Source organism: Protopterus annectens, chromosome 11.part0 (genome assembly GCF_019279795.1).
Source record: "Protopterus annectens isolate FY-2018-M chromosome 11.part0, PAN1.0, whole genome shotgun sequence".
In the NCBI taxonomy this organism is placed as follows: Eukaryota; Metazoa; Chordata; order Ceratodontiformes; family Protopteridae; genus Protopterus; species Protopterus annectens.
Genome location: NC_056745.1, coordinates 1,317,575,455 through 1,317,603,281, shown reverse-complemented (window position 1 = coordinate 1,317,603,281; position 27,827 = coordinate 1,317,575,455). Strand labels below are relative to the sequence as shown.

The 27,827-nt window shown below is 37.9% G+C and overlaps 1 protein-coding gene across 1 annotated transcript in view; it reads left to right on the top strand.

Annotated features, from left to right (window-relative positions):
- Nucleotides 1-27,827, top strand: part of LOC122815831 (D(4) dopamine receptor-like) — a 958,504-nt gene that overhangs the window by 843,528 nt on the left and 87,149 nt on the right. The gene's annotated exons all lie outside the window — the stretch shown is intronic.

Below are 27,827 nucleotides of genomic sequence, written 5' to 3'. Positions count from 1 at the left end.
TTCTATGTGGCACACCTCATCACTAAGGGCTTTTCATCCAGAAAAAAGGAGGTCATTGTCCCACTGTACTCATCCCTCATTAGACCCATTATAGAGTATAATGCCCTGTTTGGTATGTACCTCAAAAGACATCTGCAACAGCTTGAAAGGCCACAGAAATACCTCACTAAAAGAATCACAGGCCTAAAGCAGATGCCATATACTGACCGTCTAAAAAAACTCCAGCTATACTCTGCGGCATATCGTCTACTCAGAGGCAATCTCTGCTTAACATACAAGACCATGTCAAACCCTGAGCTGTTGGACATGCTCCACTTAAAGAAATCCCAATCCCTCAGAGCCACACGCTCCAGGGATCTAAACCTTGTCATCACAATGAACAAAACATGCTGGAGGGATAGGTTCCTGACTCAGAGACTCCCCATACTCTGGAATAGACTGCCCATACATATCAAGCAGAGCGCCTCTTTGGCCCTCTTTAAAAGGAACCTTGATGATTGGATGGGAGATAGGAAATTCACCCCGGGGATCATGTCAGTCACCCTGCTAGACAGTGGCCTGGAGAAGTAAATATTGTGAGAAGAAATATCCAGGGAATTGTTATGACTAGGCTTGCATAGGCCCTAGGGCCGATAGCCTATTACCAACCTATGTACCTATGAACCTATGCTGCATTAAATCATGTAAAACACACCACAGCATGGTGCATTATTTAAAATGGTATCCCAGCTTTCTCCTGCACCACAGTCTACCTGGCTCCTGTAGATGACACAGAAGATTCCTTATTCCAGTCTCATGCTAATATCATTGTCAACATTTTCCATTTTGTAATTAGATGGGTAATATGATGCATTTTAGAATGCATCCATTGCTGCTTAAGGCTTTTTTGGTGTTACAGTCAATGCAGTTTGCTCTTTGCACCACATGTTTAATCTAAGATGTGGGAATAATTTTAAAATATTTGTAACTTTGACAGCAAGACTGCAGTGCTTCCCTTGGGTTTATGTCAATAGTTCAACACAACTTTCTTCAAAAGCAAAACCTCCAAAAATGCTTTTCCAAAAGCACTTTAGGTAAAACTTGGAGTTTGGGTGGGGGTAGACACCTCCCCACACAGATGAACTTAAATATACCTACTATGGAGAAAAGGGAATTATCCACTATCAGTTGAAGTACTTTCAGAAAAACTTTTTCATTGAAATGGCAGTCACCTACCTGTTGCTGACTGATCAACACATTCCCCTTTCCTCTACAGCTATAACTTCTGAATTATACTGATGTAATTTGCCTTGTTTCCCTGACAGTTATTTTGTTAGTATCATATGCCATTATTGTAATTGTGCATGAGGCAAATAGAACTGCTACTGAATAACATGCCTATGATTTACCTGTTTAGAAAGTTTATAGGTTCATAGGTAGGTACTAGGCTATCTGCCCGAAGGCATTTATAAGCCTAGCCAGAGTGTGTCGTCTTTCACTGCCCCATTGATTAATTAACCAATCCTCTGTCAAGCAGAGCAAATGAAGTGATCCCAGGGGTGTATTTTCTGTTACCCATCCACTCGTCAAGGTTTCATTTGAAGAGTGTTAGTGAGGGGCTCTGCCTAATGTAGTTTAGAATTTTGTTCCAAAGCATGGGGAGACTCTGTGACAGGAATCTATCCCTCCAGCATGTTCTATTTATTGCTGTGGCAAGATTTAGCTCACTAGAGCAAGTGGCTTGCAGTGACTTGTATTTCTTTAGGTAGAGCATGTCCATCAATTCTGAGTTGGACATGGCTTTGTAAATCAGGCAGAGATCACCAGAGTTTTTTTCAGTTGGGCTGCATAGGACATATGTTTGAGGCCAGTAATCCTCTTGGTGAGGTACTTTTGTGGTCTCTCCAGCTGTTGTAAGTGTCTTGTGAGGTACATCCCAAATGGGGCATTGTACTCTATGATGGTTCTGATGAGTGATGAGTAGAGGGGCACTATAACCTAGCTACTTTGGCAATATGATTGTCAAAGGAGAGATTACTCTCTACCTGGGTCCCCCATTCCCTTATTATCTCTTCTGTATTAAGGGGGCTGCCACCTATGTGGTAATTCATGGGTGTTTTGTTTTTCCCAAACAGGATGACTATGCATTTTTTGGCATTTTCAAATCTAGGTGATTAGGATTTCCCTCTCTCTTCCCCCCTTGGCTGACCTGGTGTGACTTTGTTTGAACTCTACAGTTCCCTACAAAACGGTGTCTACAGGACTGCAATCAGTTTCTCTCAACATTTAAACAGATTGAACTCTACAGTTCCCTACAAAACGGTGTCAACAGGACTGCAATCAGTTTCTCTCAACATTTAAACAGATTGAACTCTACAGTTCCATACAAAACAGTGTCTACAGGACTGCAATCAGTTTCTCTCAACATTTAAACAGATTGAACTCTACAGTTCCCTACAAAACGGTGTCTACAGGACTGCAATCAGTTTCTCTCAACATTTAAACAGATTGAACTCTACAGTTCCCTACAAAACGGTGTCTACAGGACTGCAATCAGTTTCTCTCAACATTTAAACAGATTGAACTCTACAGTTCCCTACAAAACGGTGTCTACAGGACTGCAATCAGTTTCTCTCAACATTTAAACAGATTGAACTCTACAGTTCCCTACAAAACGGTGTCTACAGGACTGCAATCAGTTTCTCTCAACATTTAAACAGATTGAACTCTACAGTTCCCTACAAAACGGTGTCTACAGGACTGCAATCAGTTTCTCTCAACATTTAAACAGATTGAACTCTACAGGTTCCTATAAAACGGTGTCTACAGGACTGCAATCAGTTTCTCTCAACATTTAAACAGACTGAATTCTACAGTTCCCTACAAAACGGTGTCTACAGGACTGCAATCAGTTTCTCTCAACATTTAAAAGACTGAACTCTACAGTTCCCTACGAAACGGTGTCTACAGGACTGCAATCAGTTTCTCTCAACATTTAAACAGAGTAGGTTACACACAAAACGCATTTGTTAAGCTTTCACTTACAGTGCTTTGTAATTAAGCAGGTCACCATATTGGTCAGCCATAGGGCTCTTTGTTTCTACTTGAGTGGTTGCCTCCTTCCCTGTAACTGCAGTAAATTGACTCTTACATTAGAGCTGTAATACTTACCTTATAGCTTTAGGACACCTTAGGAAACCTTGTAAACTGCAATAGCCCTATGTTCACCCTCTACGCTCGGGCTCTCTTCGCTCCCTCCTGCCCCAATTCCTCCCGCCCAGTACCTCTAAATTTATAGTACTATAGCCACTCCCCACTTTCTAGATCCTATCTGCTATCATCTGGGATAATTCCACCCACCCCTATTCTACTACCTTCATTTAATAGCACCTATTAGCTTTCATCTGGCATTCTCCCATCCCCCCTTCCAGTACCTTTACCTCACCACTCTATCTTCTGGTGTTGCATCACCAGGTAAAACAGTTCCTTCACTCACTAGCTGAATCACATATAATGATATACTCCTCTTTACTACCCCTCTTGTTCACACCCCTCTTGATCACACCATACCTCCTTACCTTGTATGAAAATCAGTTTCTTACAGGATTTCAGGTCCCAAAAGGCCATACTATCACCCCAGCTGTAAATCTTTCCAACTTCAACCATACTTACAGTACCAGATCCTATGCAACATCTTGTTCAGTCTATCAACATCTCAACCCCAGGCACATTAGCTCTAGATACAAACACTACCACAAACTAATAAACAAATTCCTGAAGTTCATCACCAAGTATAGACTCAACCTAATACTTGGTGGTGATATTCACCCCAACCCTGGCCCACTCACTTCAGATACACATACACCCTCTACTTGTAATGTAAGCTACAAACCTACAATTAATAGGCCAACTAACTCTCTCCTAGCCTGTCATCTCATTATTAGAAGCATTAATAACAAGGTACATGAATTGCATGCACTTCTGGATGTCCACTCCCCTGAGATTCTCTGTTTATCTGAAACCTGGTTAAAACCTAACACTAAAGACAATGAAGTGTTACCACCTGGGTACAACATACACAGGCTGGATTGTGCTTCGAGGAAGGGGTGGGGTAGCTGTACTCTATAAATCTGAGTTGAATGTCACCATAGATGTAATACAACCTCCTCAGATTAATAACTCTGAGATTCTTGCCACCAAATTGCAACTTAATAAAAATAAATGCATTAATATCATCTGTATGTACATTCCCCAGGTAACAATATATCTACATTTGAAGATATCCTGCACTGGTTATCATGTCACTACCCCCAAGAAACCCTACTACTTGGAGACTTTAACACAGACTGGGGCACCTGTTCCTTAGAATCCCCAACCACCCATATTAACCTGCATGCATTTACACAAATCATATCCACCCCTACCAGGATAGATAAACCCAACCAAAAAGAAAGTATACTTGACTGGGTACTCATAAACAGTCACCCCCAACTGTAAACCTCTGGTACCCTCCTTAATGGCCTAAGCGATCACCTTCTCACATATGTAATTATCACAAAACCATTAATTCTCAACAACCCTTGCTCAGAAAGGTAAGAAACAATAAAAACTTTGACCCTGCCAAATTCCAACAAGAACTAAACTCATGTAATTGGTCTATTCTAAAACATCTCCCCTTAGAGGAATCAGTAGCATACTTTAACAACAAATTCCTTGAGATCCTTGATTTGCATGCACCTGTTCGTTCAAAGAGAACCAAGGCAAAAACTGCACCATGGCTTTCTATAGAGTCTAAACTCAAACTTACCCTTAGAAACAAAGCATGGGCTTTATGGTGTTCTTCTAAAGACCCTCAAGATCACATTAAATACAGGCAATCCAGGAATGAAACCAAAAAAATCAATTTTACAAGACAAAAAACAATACTACTGTAATTTACAGACAGCAAATCAAAATAACCCTCAGAAGTTTTGGGCAGGTTTAAATAATCTACTACATCCTGGACAAACTTCAACCCCAATCCCTGCTGCTACTATTGATAAAACCCCTGAAGATGTTTCTGATAGTTTTAACCAATTCTTTACTGAGACAATTCAAGCCCTAGCTAGCCAACTACCTCCTAGCTCCCCTGGTCCTGAAAGTAGCACCCTTAGAAACCTACTTGCGTTCAGCTTCCAACCAGTCGCCACTTCACTTACCGTACCTTGATCATAAAATTAAAACCCACTACACTTTCTGCTGATCAACTCCTGCAGTACCTACAAAAATCAGCTGATGCTATTGCTTACCCATCTCAATACTAATCAATCAAACCATAGTAGAAGCTAAAATTCCCACCATCTGGAAAATATCCTATGTAATCCCACTTCACAAAGGAGACAGCTCTACTGAATTCTCCAATTATAGGCCAATAGCTATACTCTTTCCACTTGCAAAGATTATGGAAAAATGTATTCATAGACAACTCATGCACCACCTAATCCAAAATCACCTTATGGCAGACACTCAGCATGGCTTCCGTCCTCATCACAGCACTACTTCAGCCATCCTAGCCTTTACTAACATCATAAACCATAATTGCAACAATAATTATATATCCTCAGCCCTCTTTATGGATCTTTCCAAGGCATTCGATATGGTTGATCACCAACTTTTAATCCACACCCTGCAAACATTCTGTCTAGATACTGGAGCCCTCCAATGGTTTCAATCCTACCTGAATGGTCGACAGCAGGCTGTCCTCTGGCAGAATAAACTCTCTAACCTTCTACCTAACACCCTCAAAGTACCACAAGGCTCTATACTAGGGCCCTTGCTGTTCTCCATCTTCATTAACGACCTTTATACTGTCATCCCAAAAGTCAGCTGTATCCAATATGCTGATGACTGTACTCTGATTTGCTCAGCCACATCTTCAGTAGAGTTATGGTCAGCTACCCAGACCACCTTTAATACAATAGAAAACTGGCTTTCTGAACATTGTCTGATCCTAAATCCCAAAAAAACTAAAATGCTGTTATTTTCACCAACACGTAGGTCTACCGCTTTCACCTTTACCATAAAATGAAATGATGGCACAATAATCTCCTCTGACCCATCTACAAAACTATTAGGTGTCATCATAGACAATAATCTCAAATTTGACCTACATGTTAACCAAACTATCAAAACCATCAATAAAAAACTAGGGTCACTTTACAGAATAAAAGCCTTCCTAACCCCTCCAGCTAAAATTGCCATAGCTCGCTCTCACCTTCTTTCAACCCTTCTGCATGCATCCCCTCTACTCTCGAATTTGAACAAGACTGTCCTTAACAAACTCCCAATTTGCTACAACCACATTGCCAGGTTTGCCACTGGGCTGCCTTTAGGACACATCATTGCATCAATCTAAATCAGCTTGGTTGGCTTGAACTACCCAGCCTAATCCAGTATAACCAACTGATTATGGCCTATAAAATCCTTTATAATCTGGACAATACTCCTGCACTTAAAAATATTATCACCCCCTATAACAATCCTAGACCGCTTCAATCCTCTAACAAACTACTAATTCAGACTAGCAAAATTAATAACACAGCTGGTGATTCTCTCTTTGCAAACTCTGTAAGTAGATCCTGGAACTCTCTTCCAGCTGATATTACCTTACTTTCCACCTTAGGTCAATTTAAAACTAGACTCAAACAACATTTGTCACTTAACTGGCTATGTCAATGTATCAAGCCAGGCTAACTCGAATGTGTAAAAATCTGTTAATCAGTTTACTGTGTAATTTAATTTAATCCTGACTTGTGCTCAGGACTAACTGTAACCTGTGGAACTTGTTTAACTTGCTTACTTATGTAATCTCTATAAATAGTCTGTTTGTAATATGTAATGCTGGTATTATGTAATGCTGTATCTGCTTACCCTTGGAGCTTTTCTCCCCGGGCCTCCGCTGAAAATGGGCATGCATCCAGTCGGACTATCACGGTCAACAAATGTAAAATAAAAAATAAATAAATAAAATTTAGCTTGAGGCCATGACTTTGACACCAGGTGTCCATCTCAGTAAGGCCCTTTTGGAGGATGTCTGTGTCAGCTTGAGAGTCAATTATGGCTCCCAGTTTGCAGTCATCAGCGAACTTGATTAGCCATAGTCCTCCTGTGTTTGCCTGTACTTCTGAGAAGTATATGCCGAACAGTAGGGGTCTCAGGACTGAAACTTGTGGAACACCACTTGTAACTGGTTTAGTGTCGGACTTGGAGCCCACTATTCTTACTGTGTGAATTCTGTCTGTAAGCCAGTTGGCAACCCATCTCGTGACGTAGGGTTTATGTTTAGAATGGTGAGTTTTTCTGTAATACCCAAGTGGAGAATGGTGTCAAAAGCCTTTGCAAGGTCAGGGTAGGCTGTGTGAACAACCTTTCCCTCATCTATGGCCTTGGTGACTGTCTCGAAGAAGTCAACCAGGTTTAGTAGGCATGATCTGCCCTTAACAAAGCCAAACTGGGTCGGGTCAAGTGTTTGGAGGTTCCCAATGTCTATGTTAATGAGTTCCATGATGATGCGCTCCATAGCCTTGCAGACCAGGCTAGTCAGGCTTATGGGGCAATAGTTACCAGGGTCAGTTGTGGCCCCTCCTTTATGGAGGAGAATAACTGTTGCTGTCTGCCATTCTATGGGCACATAGCCTGTGGAGAGGCTGAGGTTGAATAGTGTGTTTAGGTGGGGGGTTAGTTCATTCTGTAGTTCATGCAAGACATAGCCTGGGACACCATATGGCCCCATTGACACTGTGTTTTTGGCTTTTGAAAGGGCTATTTTCACCTGTGCATCTGTGATTTCTGGAAACTGCACTTTTCCAGTATTGTTATGGGCCCTTTTGGGGGTGAGAGGGGGGTCAAGTTTGCACTGAATCTATCTTCCAGGATGTTGGCAATATCAGTAGGTTCAGTATATTTTGTGCTATTTTGCACTAGTTCAGTGCATATCTGTGAGTTGCCACATAGATTCTTGACATAGCTAAAGAAGGCTTTGTGGTTATCTTTTGAATCCTTGGCTATTTTTTTTTCGAAGTTAGCCTTGGATGATTTTATGAGGGACCTGAGTTTCTTACTGATACTGATCAGGGATGTCTTTCCTTCTTGGGATTTGCTTTTCTTCTGAACTAGTTTCCTCCTTCTATTGCAGAGCCTGTTTATGGCAGGGATCCACCAGACTGGTTTCTTTCTCCTAGAGGGAGAGTCTTGGTTTTGCTAGGGATGGCATGATCCATGCATCCTTGTAGGTGTTCATAGAGTGCATTTGTAAAGGTTTCTGCATCTTGGACAGCATTATCCTTTAGCGTGGGGGCCGTGAAACTTACTGCCTCTGTCTTAAGTAAGGTGAAGTTTGCTTTAGAAAAGTTTTTTACTGTGGTTTTCTTAGTTGGGGATGGTGGGTGGGTGTGGACATCCAGAGTGATTAGTTTATGGTCTGATCTAACCAGTGACGGGTTGACCTCCGGTGTGGAACACTTGTTGCCCATGTTTGTGATGACCAGGTCCAATATGTTTTCACCTCTGGTAGGGGAGTTTACCAGCTAATCCAGGGGATTTGAGTAGATAAATTCCAGGAAGCGCCGGGCCTGGGAGTTTGTACTCGAGTAGTTTTCCCAGTTAATGGTAGGGTAATTGAAATCACCCAATATCAGGGGGTTCGGTAGGACCTTCATGCTTTCCAGTGTCTCCAGAAAGGTGGAGTGTTGGTCCTGGGTCATGGAGGGTGATCTGTAGCAGACCACAATTTGCATAGCAGATTTGCCCGATGTAAGTTGCACATGGATGATCTCAGAGGTATCATGCTGCACCACTAAACTGGAGGTGTAGGTACTTGATGAATATGGATACACCCCCTCCTTTTGTGTTTCAGTCCATGTTTTGTGGCCAAAATGTGTGGTACGAGTTGTAGCCCAGTAGTGCTGGGGTGCTCTATGGAGTCTTGAATCAGGTTTCAGTTACTGCACAGATGCCGATGTTCTCCATACTGAGGAGTGCTTCAAGCGCATGCATTTTGAGATTTAAACTCCTGGCGTTGAGTAGCATAACCCTCAGTTTTTTGTTAATTGTGCTGTTTACAGAGGTGGGTTTGACTTTTGAGCCTTGCCTAAAAAAGGCACTATGGGGGCAGCAAGAGCCTTGGCCAGTATTCAAAAGTCTACGGGTGACAGGTGAAAGCTGTCTCTTGCGAAACAATGCGGCTTGTCGAGCATGTTGTCCCAGGCTGACAGGCACTGGATCCCCTTTGAATGACACCAGAAGCATAGCCATTTGTTGAAACTGATCATTTTTTCTTTATACTGAGGTATCTTTCTTGGTGAGGGCAGGATGCTACTCAGGGTCAGGGTCATAAAAGTTTAGGCTACATGATCAGAGAGCTCTTTTATGTCTCTTTTCATGTAGTCCAGGGCGGTACGTCTCAGGTCATTCACACCAACATGAACAATGACAGTCATATTTGTACTTGTTCTGGAGTGACCTGAGTGCTTGTGTTATGTGTTGGATTCTGGCTCCCGACAGGCAGCTAACAGTAACCTTCTGCTTGTCCAGCCTAGTGAGCGGGAAGTCAGTGTGTCTGACTATAGAGTCACCTATTACTAGTGTGTTAGGATGTTATTTTGCCTTAAGGGCTGTGATTGTGTGGCACACTGATTTTGTAATTTTATGTGTTGTCTGGTTTGTGACGGGAGGTGCAGGTTGTTTGGGTGTCAGCTTTGGAGGTCTCTGATGCTTTTGCAGGTTTTTATTTAGAGCCTCCGAGTATGATTTTGTGTATTTATGTGTATTTTTTGCCAGTGCTGGTTTAGTAGGTCTGTGTGTGGCTGGAGGTGTGGTGCAAGTGTTAACCTTCTCCTCTTGACTGTCTGTTCCAGCCTTTGGTGGAGACAGCTTAACCTCAAGTTTGGCTGTATAATTGCATCTCTCGCATATGTTAGTGTTCTGTGGTAGGAGGAGAGGGATGTCTGTGTACATGAGATAGTTGTAATGTTGCCTCAGGATACCCAGACTCACCAGCTGGACTGTACACCTGAAATTGCCCTTTGGTCATGCCTGAATAGTAGGGTGAGTTGCTTAGTTGCTTGGTTGGTGAGGGGTGAATAAAGAGCCTTGCCCTGCTGGGCAATCAAATGTCAAGGTATATTAGTGCTTGCTATTAGCTCTGAGGAAGTGGTGGGCTGTAGGATGCTTTTTGAGTACTTAGGTTGAGGACTAGACTAGTTTCAAGGGAAAAACTGATGAGGAAACTCAGTGGAGCTGGGAATAATTTATCCGTAGCTAACCGGCACTGCCCAGCACACAAAACCATGCAAACGTATTTTTTATAGCAGGGAAATGAAAGAGATATAAATTAGCCCAAAATGGCCAATAACCTACTACCTTCTGGGCTGGAAACACTCCTCCAGGGACAGATGGGCTGCTCAAAGCTCCCCTTTCTCACAGGTGAACAGAGAAACTTCTTTCTATCCAAGTAAAGTATAGGCAACTCAGAAACATGTAACATAGCCCTGAATTCAGCACTAGCCTGAAAACTGGACTATACTAGCTTAGAAAGGCGGGAAACAAGGAATTTTTTTGTTATTTTTTTTTTTTGAAAAGTTAAGGCAAAAACAGTAAAAATACACTTAAAACAGCTTTAAACATCTACAAACAATCAGAAAAGTATATTGCACTTTAGTGTGTTGCCTACAACAGTTAAACAAATTATTTAAACAAAAAACAACTTTTTAAAAGTGCAGGCAGTCAAACAAGTACAAGCTTTTGAATCACAATAAATGCTGGAAATCGGCAAGAAAGTACAGAAAACTGATACTTAATCACTCCAAAGTCTCTCTTCTAAGCTAGAAGGCTTATATCAGTTTAAGGCTTTCTAGTGCTTCCCAGTAGGTTAGTTACAGGAAAGATGGGAAACAAGCACAGATGTGGTCTTTTAAACCAGAAAGTTAAAAGAGATGGACAAACTTTCCAAATGGTTAATAAACTACAATTTCTGGGCCAAGAACCACTCCTCCTGTGGTAGATAGGCTACCTAATGCTTACCACTCCCATTGATAAGCTAGAAGGCTTCCCTCCAACATGGAAAGGCTTGGGGACTCAAAAGCTTACAGAGTCCTGGATACAGCAAATATGTACCTGGACTAGACTAGTAACAGAAAAGGCAAGAATCAAGCGCAAACACAAGCTTTTAAATCAGCAGGTTGAAAGAGATGGAAAAGCTTCCCAAACGGCTAATAAACTATAATTTCTGGGCCAGAAACCACTCCTCTTGTGGTAGATAGGTCACCTAGTGTTTACCACTCTCACTGATAAGCTAGAAGCCTTCTCTCCAACACAGAAGTGCTTGGGGGGGCTCAGAAGCTTACCAACAGTCCAGGATACAGCAAATCTGTACGTGGACTACACTAGTTACAGGAAAGGCGGGGACCAAATATAAACACGGGCTTTTAAACCAGAAAGTAAAAAAAGATGGAAAAACTGCTCAAACGGCCAATGAACTACAATTTCAGGGCCAAATCCCACTCTTCCCGTGGTAGATAGGCTACCTATGCTTACTACTCAACAAATAAGCTAGAAGGCTTCCCTCTAACACAGAAAGGCTTGGGGGCTCAGAAGCTTACCAACAGTCCTGGATACAGCAAGTCTATATCTGGACTAGACTAGTTACAGGAAAGGCAGGAAACAAGCTTAGATTTTTTTTTTTTTTGCAGAAAAGCAGCCAAAACAGCAGTAAATACAATTCAAATTGCAGCTAAAACAGCAGAAAATACAATTCAAATTGCAGTGCAGGCTAACAGACTTCAGTGTGCAGCAAAATTACAGCAAATACAGTTTAAATAAAAGCAATTAAATTAACACATGACTAAAAAACAAGTCCAGAAGGCAGTAAATTAGAAGGCTACTAACAAGCAGTAATAAGTGCAGAGTAAGAGTGGCTGAAAAGATAACAGCACGCAGAACAGCAACTAAGATAGTTACAGTAAGAGCAGCTGAATAACCTATCTATATATTTTATTTATGTAATTTTTTTTTTCTTTGAGGGAGGGAACAGAGCAGGACTAAGAGGCTACAGGGGTTGTCCTTCCTAAATGCTCTGTTTGTAGATAGTAGGCGAGTCTGAAATCAGAATATGACCTCACTGCACTCAGCTGAGTAAGCAAATGAGACGTGCCCACGAGGAGTATCCAAATACAAATTTACACGAGAGGAGGGCAATTTCAAAGCCACCAACATTAATACCAGAACAAGAACAGGGAGGGTGGGTGTTGAACTAACTGTAGAGACACAGCCACAACTTTCAGTTGAGTTAATATTCGGTGAGAAACACAAAGAAATAAATTAAATGCAGAACTATATGAAAAAGAGCAGACAAAAGTGTACTTAAATTTACTTATACGTCCAGTTGATTTAAGGTAGATCTTAGCCGGAGCAAAGCTCAGATAATAAGCAGAAATAACCTGAAATGTACCACTTCTATAAGGCAGGACAGGATATCATTGATGAGGTTAAACTACCCCACACTGCTATCAATGGCTACACAGAAATTCTAACAAGTACTCTGTAGAGACACAGCCACAATTTCAGTTGAGTTAATATTCAGTGAGAAACAGAAATAAATAAATTAAATGCCATACTATATGAAAAAGAACAGATAAAAGTGTACTTAAATTCCCTTACATGTCCAGTGGATTTCAGGTAGTTCTTAGATGGAGCAAAGCTCAGATAATAAGCAGAAACAACCCAAAAAGTACCATTTATATAAAGCAGGACAGGATATCAGTAATGAGGTGAAACTACCACCCCTGATATCAATGGCTACACAGAGATTCTAACAAGTACTCTGTATAGACACAGCCACAACTTTCAGTTGAGTTAATATTTGGTGAGTAGCACAAATAAAATAATTAAATGCAGAACTATATGAAAAAAGAGTAAAAGTGTACTTAAATTCACTTATACATCCAGTTGATTTCAAGTACATCTTAGATGGAGCAAAGCTCAGATAATAAGCAGAAATAACCCAAAATGTATCATTTATATAAGGCAGGACAGGATATCATTGATGAGGTTAAACTACCCCCACTGCTATCAATGGCTACACAGAGATTCTAACAAGTACTCTGTATAGACACAGCCACAACTTTCAGTTGAGTTAATATTCAGTGAGAAAAAAATAATTTAAATGCAGAACTATATGGAAAAGAGCAGATAAAAGTGTACTTAAATTCACTTATACGTCCAGTTGATTCCAGGTAGATCTCAGCCGGAGCAAAGCTCAGATAACAAACAGAAATAACCCAAAATGTATCACTTATATAAGGCAGGACAGGATATCAGTGATGAGGTGAAATTAGCCCCCACTGCTATCAATGGCTTCACAGAAATTCTAACAAATACTCTGTAGAGACACAGCTACAATATTAAGTTGAGTTAATATTCAATGAGAAACACAAATAAAAAATTAAATGCAGAACTATATGAAAAAGAACAGATAAAAGTGTACTTAAATTCACTTATATGTCCAGTTGATTTCAGGTAGATCTTAGCCAGAGCAAAGCTCAGATAATAAGCAGAAATAACCTAAAATGTACCACTTATATAAGCAGGAAAAAATATCCATGATGAGGTGAAACTAAGCCCCTCTGCTATGAATAAATTCTATCAAGTACTCTGTAGAGACACAGCCACAAATTTCAGTTGAGTTAATATCTGGTGAGTAACACAAATAAATAAATGAAATGCAGAACTATATGAAAAAGAGCAGATAAAAGTGTACTTAAATTCACGTTTACATCCAGTTGATTTCAGGTAGGTCTTAGCCGGAGCAAAGCTCAGATAATAAGCAGAAATAACCCAAAATGTACCAGTTATATAAGGCAGGACAGAATATCAGTGAAGAGGAGAAACTACCCCCACTGCTATCAATGACTGCACAGAAATTCTAACAAGTACTCTTTAGAGACACAGCCACAAGTTTCAGTTGAGTTAATATTCAGTGAGAAACACAAATAAATAAATTAAATGCAGAACTATATGAAAAAGAGCAGATAAAAGTGTACTTAAATTTACTTATATGTCCAGTTGATTTCAGGTAGATCTTAGCCGGAGCAAAGCTCAGATAATAAGCAGAAATAACCCAAAATGTACCACTTATATAAGGCAGGACAGGATATCATTGATGAGGTGAAACTACCCCACTGCTATCAATGGCTACACAGAAATTCTAACAAGTACTCTGTAGAGACACAGCCACAATTTCAGTTGAGTTAATATTCAGTGAGAAACACAAATAAATAAATTAAATGCAGAACTATATGAAAAAGAGCAGATAAAAGTGTACTTAAATTCACTTATATGTCCGGTTGATTTCAGGTAGATTTTTAGCTGGAGCAAAGTAGAGATATTAAGCAGAAATAACCCAAAAAGTGCCACTTATATAAGGTAGGACAGAATATCAGTGATAAAGTGAAACTACCCCCCACTGTTATCAATGGCTACATAGAAATTCTAACAAGTACTCTGTATAGACACAGCCACAACTTTCAGTTGAGTTAATATTCAGTGAGAAACACAAATAAATAAATTAAATGCAGAACTATATGAAAAAAGCAGATAAAAGTGCACATAAATTCACTTATACATCCAGTTGATTTCAGGTAGATCTTAGATGGAGCAAAGCTCAGATAATAAGCAGAAATAACCCAAAATGTATCATTTATATAAGGCAGGACAGGATATCAGTGATGAGGTGAAACTACCCCACTGCTATCAATGGCTACACAGAAATTCTAACAAGTACTCTGTATAGACACAGCCACAACTTTCAGTTGAGTTAATATTCAGTGAGAAACAAAAATAAATACATTAAATGCAGAACTATATGAAAAAGAGCAGATAAAAGTGTACTTAAATTCAGTTATATGTCCAGTTGATTTCAGGTATATCTCAGCCAGAGCAAAGCTCAGATAACAAGCAGAAATAACCCAAAATGTATCACTTATATAAGGCAGGACAGGATATCAGTGATGAGGTGAAATTAGCCCCCACTGCTATCAATGGCTTCACAGAAATTCTAACAAATACTCTGTAGAGACACAGCTACAATATTAAGTTGAGTTAATATTCAATGAGAAACTCAAATAAAAAATCAAATGCAGAACTATATGAAAAAGAACAGATAAAAGTGTACTTAAATTCACTTATATGTCCAGTTGATTTGAGGTAGATCTTAGCCGTAGCAAAGCTCAGATGATAAGCAGAAATAACCCAAAATGCACTACTTATATAAGCAGGAGAGGATATCAGTGATGAAGTGAAACTAAGCCCCTCTGCTATGAATAAATTCTAACAAGTACTCTGTAGAGACACAGCCACAAATTTCAGTTGAGTTAATATTCAGTGAGAAACACAAATAAATAAATTAAATGCAGAACTATATGAAAAAGAGCAGATAAAAGTGTACTTAAATTCACTTATACATCCAGTTGATTTCAGGTAGATCTTAGCGGAGCAAAGCTCAGATAATAAGCAGAAATAACCCAAAATGTACCAGTTATATAAGACAGGACAGGATATCAGTGATGAGGTGAAACTACCCCCACTGCTATCAATGGCTACACAGAAATTCTAACAAGTACTCTGTAGAGACACAGCCACAACTTTCAGTTGAGTTAATATTCAGTGAGAAACACAAATAAATAAATTAAATGCAGAACTATATGAAAAAGAGCAGATAAAAGTGTACTTAAATTCACTTATACATCCAGTTGATTTCAGGTAGATCTTAGCTGGAGCAAAGCTCAGATAATAAGCAGAAATAACCCAAAATGTACCACTTATATAAGGCAGGACATGATATCAGTGATGAGGTGAAACTACCCCCACTGCTATCAATGGCTACACAGAAATTCTAACAAGTACTCTGTAGAGACACAGCCACAACTTTCAGTTGAGTTAATATTTAGTGAGAAACACAAATAAATAAATTAAATGCAGAACTATATGAAAAAGAGCAGATAAAAGTGTACTTAAATTCACTTATACATCCAGTTGATTTCAGGTAGATCTTAGCCATAGCAAAGCTCAGATAATAAGCAGAAATAACCCAAAATGTACCACTTATATAAGGCAGGACAGGATATCAGTGATGAGGTGAAACTACCCCCACTGCTATCAATGGCTACACAGAAATTCTAACAAGTACTCTGTAGAGACACAGCCACAACTTTCAGTTGAGTTAATATTCAGTGAGAAACACAAATAAATAAATTAAATGCAGAACTATATGAAAAAAGAGCAGATAAAAGTGTACTTAAATTCACTTATACATCCAGTTGATTTCAGGTAGATCTTAGCCTGAGCAAAGCTCAGATAATAAGCAGAAATAACCCAAAATGTACCACTTATATAAGGCAGGACAGGATATCAGTGATGAGGTGAAACTACCCCCACTGCTATCAATGGCTACACAGAAATTCTAACAAGTACTCTGTAGAGACACAGCCACAACTTTCAGTTGAGTTAATATTCAGTGAGAAACACAAATAAATAAATTAAATGCTGAACTATATGAAAATCAGCAGATAAAAGTGTACTTAAATTCACTAATACATCCAGTTGATTTCAGGTAGATCTTAGCCAGAGAAAAGCTCAGATAATAAGCAGAAATAACCCAAAATGTACCACTTATATAAGGCAGGACAGGATATCAGTGATGAGGTGAAACTACTGCCCCACTGCTATCCATAGCTGGACAGAAATTCTAACAAGTACTCTGTAGAGACACAGCCACAACTTTCAGTTGAGTTAATATTCAGTGAGAAACACAAATAAATAAATTAAATGCAGAACTATATGAAAAAGAGCAGATAAAAGTGTACTTAAATTCACTTATATGTCCAGTTGATTTCAGGTAGATCTTAGCCAGAGCAAAGCTCAGATAATAAGCAGAAATAACCCAAAATGTACCACTTATATAAGGCAGGACAGGATATCAGTGATGAGGTGAAACTACCCCCACTGCTATCAATGGCTACACAGAAATTCTAACAAGTACTCTGTAGAGACACAGCCACAACTTTCAGTTGAGTTAATATTCAGTGAGAAACACAAATAAATAAATTAAATGCAGAACTATATGAAAAAGAACAGATAAAAGTGTACTTAAATTCACTTATATGTCCAGTTGATTTCAGGTAGATCTTAGCCGGAGCAAAGCTCAGATAATAAGCAGAAATAACCCAAAATGTACCACTTATATAAGGCAGGACAGGATATCAGTGATGAGGTGAAACTACCCCCACTGCTATGAATGGCTACACAGAAATTCTAACAAGTACTCTGTAGAGACACAGCCACAACTTTCAGTTGAGTTAATATTCAGTGAGAAACACAAATAAATAAATTAAATGCAGAACTATATGAAAAGAGCAGATAAAAGTGTACTTAAATTCACTTATACATCCAGTTGATTTCAGGTAGATCTTAGCAGGAGCAAAGCTCAGATAATAAGCAGAAATAACCCAAAATGTACCACTTATATAAGGCAGGACAGAATATCAGTGATGAGGTGAAACTACCCCCACTGCTATCAATGGCTACACAGAAATTCTAACAAGTACTCTGTAGAGACACAGCCACAACTTTCAGTTGAGTTAATATTCAGTGAGAAACACAAATAAATAAATTAAATGCAGAACTATATGAAAAAGAGCAGATAAAAGTGTACTTAAATTCACTTATACATCCAGTTGATTTCAGGTAGATCTTAGCTGGAGCAAAGCTCAGATAATAAGCAGAAATAACCCAAAATGTACCACTTATATAAGGCAGGACAGGATATCAGTGATGAGGTGAAACTACCCCCACTGCTATCAATGGCTACACAGAAATTCTAACAAGTACTCTGTAGAGACACAGCCACAACTTTCAGTTGAGTTAATATTCAGTGAGAAACACAAATAAATAAATTAAATGCAGAACTATATGAAAAGAGCAGATAAAAGTGTTCTTAAATTCACTTATATGTCCATTTGATTTCAGGTATATCTTAGCCATAGCAAAGCTCAGATATTAAGCAAAAATAACCCAAAATGCACCACTTATATAAGGCAGGACAGGATATCAGTGATGAGGTGAAACTACCCCCACTGCTATCAATGGCTGCACAGAAATTCTAACAAGTACTCTGTAGAGACACAGCCACAACTTTCAGTTGAGTTAATATTCAGTGAGAAAAACAAATAAATAAATTAAATGCAGAACTATATGAAAAGAGCAAATAAAAGTGTACTTAAATTCACTTATACATCCAGTTGATTTCAGGTAGATCTTAGCCTGAGCAAAGCTCAGATAATAAGCAGAAATAACCCAAAATGTACCACTTATATAAGGCAGGACAGGATATCAGTGATGAGGTGAAACTACCCCACTGTTATCAATGGCTACACAGAAATTCTAACAAGTACTCTGTAGAGACACAGCCACAACTTTCAGTTGAGTTAATATTCAGTGAGAAACACAAATAAATAAATTAAATGCAGAACTATATGAAAAAGAGCAGATAAAAGTGTACTTAAATTCACTTATACATCCAGTTGATTTCAGGTAGATCTTAGCCTGAGCAAAGCTCAGATAATAAGCAGAAATAACCCAAAATGTACCACTTATATAAGGCAGGACAGGATATCAGTGATGAGGTGAAACTACCCCCACTGCTATCAATGGCTACACAGAAATTCTAACAAGTACTCTGTAGAGACACAGCCACAACTTTCAGTTGAGTTAATATTCAGTGAGAAACACAAATAAATAAATTAAATGCAGAACTATATGAAAAAGAGCAGATAAAAGTGTACTTAAATTCACTTATATGTCCAGTTGATTTCAGGTAGATCTTAGCCAGCAAAGCTCAGATAATAAGCAGAAATAACCCAAAATGTATCACTTATATAAGGCAGGACAGGATATCAGTGATGAGGTGAAACTACCCCCACTGCTATCAATGGCTACACAGAAATTCTAACAAGTACTCTGTAGAGACACAGCCACAACTTTCAGTTGAGTTAATATTTAGTGAGAAACACAAATAAATAAATTAAATGCAGAACTATATGAAAAAGAGCAGATAAAAGTGTACTTAAATTCACTTATACATCCAGTTGATTTCAGGTAGATCTTAGCCAGCAAAGCTCAGATAATAAGCAGAAATAACCCAAAATGTACCACTTATATAAGGCAGGACAGGATATCAGTGATGAGGTGAAACTACCCCACACTGCTATCAATGGCTACACAGAAATTCTAACAAGTACTCTGTAGAGACACAGCCACAACTTTCAGTTGAGTTAATATTCAGTGAGAAACACAAATAAATAAATTAAATGCAGAACTATATGAAAAAGAGCAGATAAAAGTGTACTTAAATTCACTTATACATCCAGTTGATTTCAGGTAGATCTTAGCCAGAGCAAAGCTCAGATAATAAGCAGAAATAACCCAAAATGTACCACTTATATAAGGCAGGACAGGATATCAGTGATGAGGTGAAACTACCCCACTGCTATCAATGGCTACACAGAAATTCTAACAAGTACTCTGTAGAGACACAGCCACAACTTTCAGTTGAGTTAATATTCAGTGAGAAACACAAATAAATAAATTAAATGCAGAACTATATGAAAATAGCAGATAAAAGTGTACTTAAATTCACTTATACATCCAGTTGATTTCAGGTAGATCTTAGCCATAGCAAAGCTCAGATAATAAGCAGAAATAACCCAAAATGTACCACTTATATAAGGCAGGACAGGATATCAGTGATGAGGTGAAACTACCCCACTGCTATCAATGGCTACACAGACATTCTAACAAGTACTCTGTAGAGACACAGCCACAACTTTCAGTTGAGTTAATATTCAGTGAGAAACAAATAAATAAATTAAATGCAGAACTATATGAAAAAGAGCAGATAAAAGTGTACTTAAATTCACTTATACATCCAGTTGATTTCAGGTAGATCTTAGCCGGAGCAAAGTTCAGATAATAAGCAGAAATAACCCAAAATGTACCACTTATATAAGGCAGGACAGGATATCAGTGATGAGGTGAAACTACCCCCACTGCTATCAATGGCTACACAGAAATTCTAACAAGTACTCTGTAGAGACACAGCCACAACTTTCAGTTGAGTTAATATTCAGTGAGAAACACAAATAAATAAATTAAATGCAGAACTATATGAAAAGAGCAGATAAAAGTGTACTTAAATTCACTTATACGTCCAGTTGATTTCAGGTAGATCTTAGCCATAGCAAAGCTCAGATAATAAGCAGAAATAACCCAAAATGTACCACTTATATAAGGCAGGACAGGATATCAGTGATGAGGTGAAACTACTCCCCACTGTTATCAATGGCTACACAGAAATTCTAACAAGTACTCTGTAGAGACACAGCCACAACTTTCAGTTGAGTTAATATTCAGTGAGAAACACAAATAAATAAATTAAATGCAGAACTATATAAAAAGAGCAGATAAAGGTGTACTTAAATTCACTTTTACATCCAGTTGATTTCAGGTAGATCTTAGCCTGAGCAAAGCTCAGATAATAAGCAGAAATAACCCAAAATGTACCAGTTATATAAGGCAGGACAGAATATCAGTGATGAGGAGAAACTACCCCCACTGCTATCAATGACTGCACAGAAATTCTAACAAGTACTCTGTAGAGACACAGCCACAACTTTCAGTTGAGTTAATATTCAGTGAGAAACACAAATAAATAAATTAAATGCAGAACTATATGAAAAAGAGCAGATAAAAGTGTACTTAAATTCACTTATATGTCCAGTTGATTTCAGGTAGATCTTAGCCAGAGCAAAGCTCAGATAATAAGCAGAAATAACTCAAAATGTACCACTTATATAAGGCAGGACAGGATATCAGTGATGAGGTGAAACTACCCCCACTACTATCAATGGCTACACAGAAATTCTAACAAGTACTCTGTAGAGACACAGCCACAACTTTCAGTTGAGTTAATATTCAGTGAGAAACACAAATAAATAAATTAAATGCAGAACTATATGAAAAAGAGCAGATAAAAGTGTACTTAAATTCACTTATACATCCAGTTGATTTCAGGTAGATCTTAGCCATAGCAAAGCTCAGATAATAAGCAGAAATAACCCAAAATGTACCACTTATATAAGGCAGGACAGGATATCAGTGATGAGGTGAAACTACCCCCACTGTTATAATTGGCTATACAGAAATTCAAACAAGTACTCTGTAGAGACACAGCCACAACTTTCAGTTGAGTTAATATTCAGTGAGAAAACAAATAAATAAATTAAATGCAGAACTATATGAAAAAGAGCAGATAAAAGTGTACTTAAATTCACTTATATGTCCAGTTGATTTCAGGTAGATCTTAGCCAGAGCAAAGCTCAGATAATAAGCAGAAATAACACAAAATGTACCACTTATATAAGGCAGGACAGGATATCAGTGATGAGGTGAAACTACCCCCACTGCTATCAATGGCTACACAGAAATTCTAACAAGTACTCTGTAGAGACACAGCCACAACTTTCAGTTGAGTTAATATTCAGTGAGAAACACAAATAAATAAATTAAATGCAGAACTATATGGAAACGAGCAGATAAAAGTGTACTTAAATTCACCTATATGTCCAGTTGATTTCAGGTAGATCTTAGCCAGAGCAAAGCTCAGATAATAAGCAGAAATAACCCAAAATGTACCACTTATATAAGGCAGGACAGGATATCAGTGATGAGGTAAAACTACCCCCACTGCTATCAATGGCTACACAGAAATTCTAACAAGTACTCTGTAGAGACACAGCCACAACTTTCAGTTGAGTTAATATTCAGTGAGAAACACAAATAAATAAATTAAATGCAGAACTATATGAAAAAGAGCAGATAAAAGTGTACTTAAATTCACTTATACATCCAGTTGATTTCAGGTAGATCTTAGCCAGAGCAAAGCTCAGATAATAAGCAGAAATAACCCAAAATGTACCACTTATATAAGGCAGGACAGGATATCAGTGATGAGGTGAAACTACCCCCACTGCTATCAATGGCTACACAGAAATTCTAACAAGTACTCTGTAGAGACATAGCCACAACTTTCAGTTTGGTTAATATTCAGTGAGAAACACAAATAAATAAATTAAATGCAGAACTATATGAAAAAGAGCAGATAAAAGTGTACTTAAATTCACTTATACGTCCAGTTGATTTCAGGTAGATCTTAGCCAGAGCAAAGCTCAGATAATAAGCAGAAATAATCCAAAATGTACCACTTATATAAGGCAGGACAGGATATCAGTGATGAGGTGAAACTACCCCCACTGCTATCAATGGCTACACAGACATTCTAACAAGTACTCTGTAGAGACACAGCCACAACTTTCAGTTGAGTTAATATTCAGTGAGAAACACAAATAAATAAATTAAATGCAGAACTATATGAAAAAGAGCAGATAAAAGTGTACTTAAATTCACTTTTACATCCAGTTGATTTCAGGTAGATCTTAGCCTGAGCAAAGCTCAGATAATAAGCAGAAATAACCCAAAATGTACCACTTATATAAGGCAGGACAGAATATCAGTGATGAGGTGAAACTACCCCACTGCTATCAATGGCTACATAGAAATTCTAACAAGTACTCTGTAGAGACACAGCCACAACTTTCAGTTTGGTTAATATTTAGTGAGAAAAACAAATAAATAAATTAAATGCAGCACTATATGAAAAAGAGCAGATAAAAGTGTTCTCAAATTCAGTTATACATCCAGTTGATTTCTGGTAGATCTTAGCCTGAGCAAAGCTCAGATAATAAGCATAAATAACCCAAACTGTACCAGTTACATAAGGCAGGACAGGATATCAGTGATGAGGTGAAACTACCCCCACTGCTGTCAATGGCTACATAGAAATTCTAGCAAGTACTCTGTAGAGACACAACCACAACTTTCAGTTTGTTTAATAATCAGTGAGAAAAACAAATAAATAAATTAAATGCAGCACTATATGAAAAAGAGCAGATAAAAGTGTACTCAAATTCACTTATATGTCCAGTTGATTTCAAGTAGATTTTAGCCATAGCAAAGCTCAGATAATAAGCAGAAATAATCCAAAATGTACCACTTATACAAAGCAGGAGAGGATATCAGTGATGAGGTGAAACTACTCCCCACTGCTATCAATGACTGCACAGAAATTCGAACAACTACTCAGTAGAGACACAGCCACAACTTTCAGTTGAGTTAATATTCAGTGAGAAACACAAATAAATAAATTAAATGCAGAACTATATGAAAAAGAGCAGATAAAAGTGTACTTAAATTCACTTATATGTCCAGTTGATTCCGGGTAGAGCTTAGCCTGAGCAAAGCTCAGATAATAAGCAGAAATAACCCAAAATGTATCACTTATATAAGGTAGGACAGGATATTAGTGATGAGGTAAATTATCCCCCACTGCTATCAATGGCGACACAGAAATTCTAACAAATACTCTGTAGAGACACAGCCACAACATTCAGTTGAGTTAATATTCAGTGAGAAACACAAATAAAAAGTTAAATGCAGAGCTATATGAAAAAGAGCAGATAAAAGTGTACTTAAATTCACTTATATGTCCAGTTGATTTCATGTAGATCTTAGCTGGAGCAAAGCTCATATAATAAGCAGAAATAACCCAAAACGTACCACTTACATAAGGCAGGACAGGATATTAGTGATGAGGTGAAACTACCCCCCACTGCTATCAATGGCTAAACAGAAATTCTAACAAGGACTCTGTAGAGACACAGTCACAATTTTCAGTTGAGTTAATATTCAGTGAGAAACAAAAATAAATAAATTAAATGCAGAACAATATAAAAAAGAGCAGAAGAACGTGTACTTAAATTCACTTATCCATCCAGTTGATTTCAAGTAGGTCTTAGCTGGAACAAAGCTCAGATAATAAGCAGAAATAAACCAAAATGCACCACTTATATAAGGCAGGACAAGATAACAGTGATGATGTGAAATTACCCCCACTGCTTTCAATGGCTACACAGAAATTCTAACAAGTACTCTGTAGAGTCACAGCCACAACTTTCAGTTGAGTTAATATTCCGTGAGTAACACAAATAAATAAATTAAATGCAGAACTATATGAAAAAAGAGCAGATAAAAGTGTACTTAAATTCACTTATACTTCCAGTTGATATCAAGTAGATCTTAGCCTGAGCAAAGCTCAGATAATAAGCAGAAATAACCCCAAATGTACCACTTATATAAGGCAGGACAAGATATCATTGATGAGGTTAAACTACCCCCCACTGCTATAAATGGCTACACAGAAAATCTAACAAGTACTCTGTAGAGACACAGCCACAACTTTCAGTTGAGTTAATATTCAGTGAGAAACACACATAAATAATTTAAATGCAGAACTATATGAAAAAGAGCAGATAAAATTGTACTTAAATTCACTTATACGTCCAGTTGATTTAGGGTAGATCTTAGCCGGAGCAAAGCTCAGATAATAATCAGAAATAACCCAAAATGTGCCACTTATATAAGGCAAGACAGGATATCAGTAATGAGGTAGAACTACCCCCACTGCTATCAATGGCTACATAGAAATTCTAACATGTTCTCTGTAGAGACACAGCCACAACTTTCAGTTGAGTTAATATTCAGTGAGATACACAAATAAATTAAATGCAGAACTATATGAAAAAGAGCAAATAAAAGTGTACTTAAATTCAATTATACGTCCAGTTGATTTCAGGTAGATCTTAGCCGGAGCAAAGCTCAGATAATAAGTCATGGCACAAGTCTTTTTGTAAGCCTGAGGTTTCCTTTACAATATTTAGGAGAATAAATCTTAATCATTTGCCCATCTCTGTGATCTATAAGATTAGTTCATTTATTATATATTTATATATTACTGATTACACTTATTTGCATGGGAATAAACTCTTAGAATAGAAAATGAATTTGCAGATATGTTTTTCTTGTTATTATTATTATTATTATTGCCGTCTTTCAGTCAGTCATATTAAATATCCTCTGAGGTTTGATTTTAATTGTTTATATTCACATTTCAAACACTCTCTGCTCTTTTTGGCCAAAATAAATGCTTTTTGTCAGCTTAATCTGTAAACAATTTGGAACATATTAACCAAGTATCTAGATCTTAGTTTCTAAACCTGTTATAGATCAGGGGTGTCCAGTGCTGACATGCCAGACAATGAAACCATATGAATAGTAAGATCACATGAATAATTGCCTCAGATGTTAAAATGTTGACACTCAAAACATCAAGAAAAACAGGAGCTACATTAAATTCATTGATACTCAAATGTCTAAAAACTAAATGATTGTAAAAGGAAAACAGATTCCTTTTATAGTCTGCAAACAATAACCCTAACACATCATCCAAAGTGAATTTGTCTGAATAGTGATAGTGTCAATTAAAGGGTGTTGTGTCATTGAGATATGATATGGTGTTGTCATTGAATAATGCATTAAGGATACCTATAAGTTAACATGATCTTTCATTGTCTCACAGTGTATTTTCCTCCCAGCAATAGAGTTGTCATGCTGCTACCTAACAACTAAAGCATGAATAAGCTGTTTCTCCTTTTAGGTGATATTTCTGGTGTATTGAGCCATCTCAGCCTAAGCTTTGTATGCCATCTTATGGGACATTTTTTACGAGTTTGACTCAGTGAGTCCTATATGTTATTGCCCTTTACAATCCAGTCTTTTTGCCCTGGAAAACCCTGTTCAGTGGATTTCCACGTTTGCATCTTAGATAAACTGCTTTAACATAACTTTTTAACTCAGCTGTTTCTTTTACCACATACTCTAAAGAGGCACAAAATGCTTTTATGTTGGCAGGTTACATAGTAATCACCTGCAGCCATGAAACAAAAGTCTCAGATGTATAAGGCCTTGTAACAAGAAGCACAGCTGGAGAGGTAACCCAAAATGTTACATGTAGTTTCTGGCAGTAGTTCTGAGAATAATTTGTAAAGTTGAGACACCCGACCCAAGCATTTTTTTAACTTGAAAGGTGGACTTGAGTGACTCTTTATGAGCAGACATAGGAAGTAAGTGGAAAAGTGTTAATACGTTGAAGAAACTTACTGGGAAAGTTATATTATATTTGTGGTGCCTAGTGCTGTTGCCTTAAAGTGCTGCAAACCTGCAACTGCAAGTCAGTAAATTTACATTTCTTTCCATTGCTCCTTTCAGGATCTAGCAGTCAGCAAGATTGTGACTGGGAAGTAGCAGTGATAGCCATTGTGAGCTGATAGCCATTCCTCACAATCTCACAGAACAAGAAATCTTGACATAGCCAAAATAATGGTGGTACAAAGGCCCAAAAATAGGGACAGATTTTAAATATTTCTCCTCTAAACTCGGATAGTTGCTAGAATAACAGGTTTTGTATTATTATGTATTTTCTGAAGGATAAGAAGCATGGAATTTAAATGTCTGCCAATTATTTATTATTATTTAGTGACTTCAATATTCATGTTGCTATCCCACAATTCCATTGGAGTGGACGGGATTACATGATTATGTTTTCAAATTATATGTTAATCAGTGTCACTATTTTTGGCCAGTTGTACTGACTTTCCATGGGCTTTTGTCCAGATTCTGGATGTTTCCGGGTTGTTTGTGTGTGTGTATGTGTGTGTGCGTGTGTGTGCGTGTGTGTGCGTGTGTGTGCGTGTGTGTGTGTGTGTGTGTGTGTGTGTGTGTGTGTGTTATATATGCCTAGAACTTCTCTCTAGCTCAAAGATGGGGACATTTTGTGATTAAAACCAGCCCAATCTCTCCTCCTAGGTTGGGAGACTTTATCACTAGCCCTGGAGTCTACTTCTTAGCCAATTCTTTTGCACCAGAACTAGTAAATTAGATCAGGGTACTTACAGCATAAGGTAATGTACTGCTCATGGTGATAGCAAATTAGTTATCTGTCTAGTGATTTCTGGTTGTATAATTTTCTCTACCTTTATCTCAGTATGTTACTTTGTACTTTAGCAATCTGCATTTGCATACCAGCTCTTATAGAATGTATGTTATGTTTTTCTACCAGTTTAATAACTGTACTAGAAGGTTTTTGATATTTGAAAAATTCTGTAATCACTTTCTTTACTGCATTATTATACAGGGAATAAGAGGAAGGCATAACTTAACTTAGAAGACATCTTAAATCTGAACAGGAAGTGAAACACTGAACATTTCAGATACCATGAGCAAAGTGTACCAGAATTTTCTAATATTCTGGGTGCTAGATCTATTTGAGTTATACTATCACTGCTCCTTCCACTGCTGTGCCCTGTAAATACATTCAAATGTTTGCACACAGCTTTCAAATATTCTGTTCCATTTTCAGTTTTTCAGAATGGAAAAATGACATGCATATTAAATATGGGATGACCAGATTCTTTTCAATATGCAGCAGGTGGCACTTGTTGTGACAAGAAAATTGAACATGTTCTTGTGCGTTTACAAGCTTATGACAAGCAGAATAATACTGACAGACAAAAAGAAAAAAGGTCCATGTTTTAATTTTTTTCTAAGCTTGATACTGAAGACACATTGATGGCTAAATTAACTTGAATGACTTCACTGATGAAGTCTAAATGAAGATTTGTTTCTGACACCTACAGAAATTAATTAAACCATTGTCTGCTACTACTGTGAATTGTTTTAAGGTAATCACTGCAAAGAAACTTTGTCCTGCAGACATCAGATTTGATTCCCATACTTTACATACGTGACTG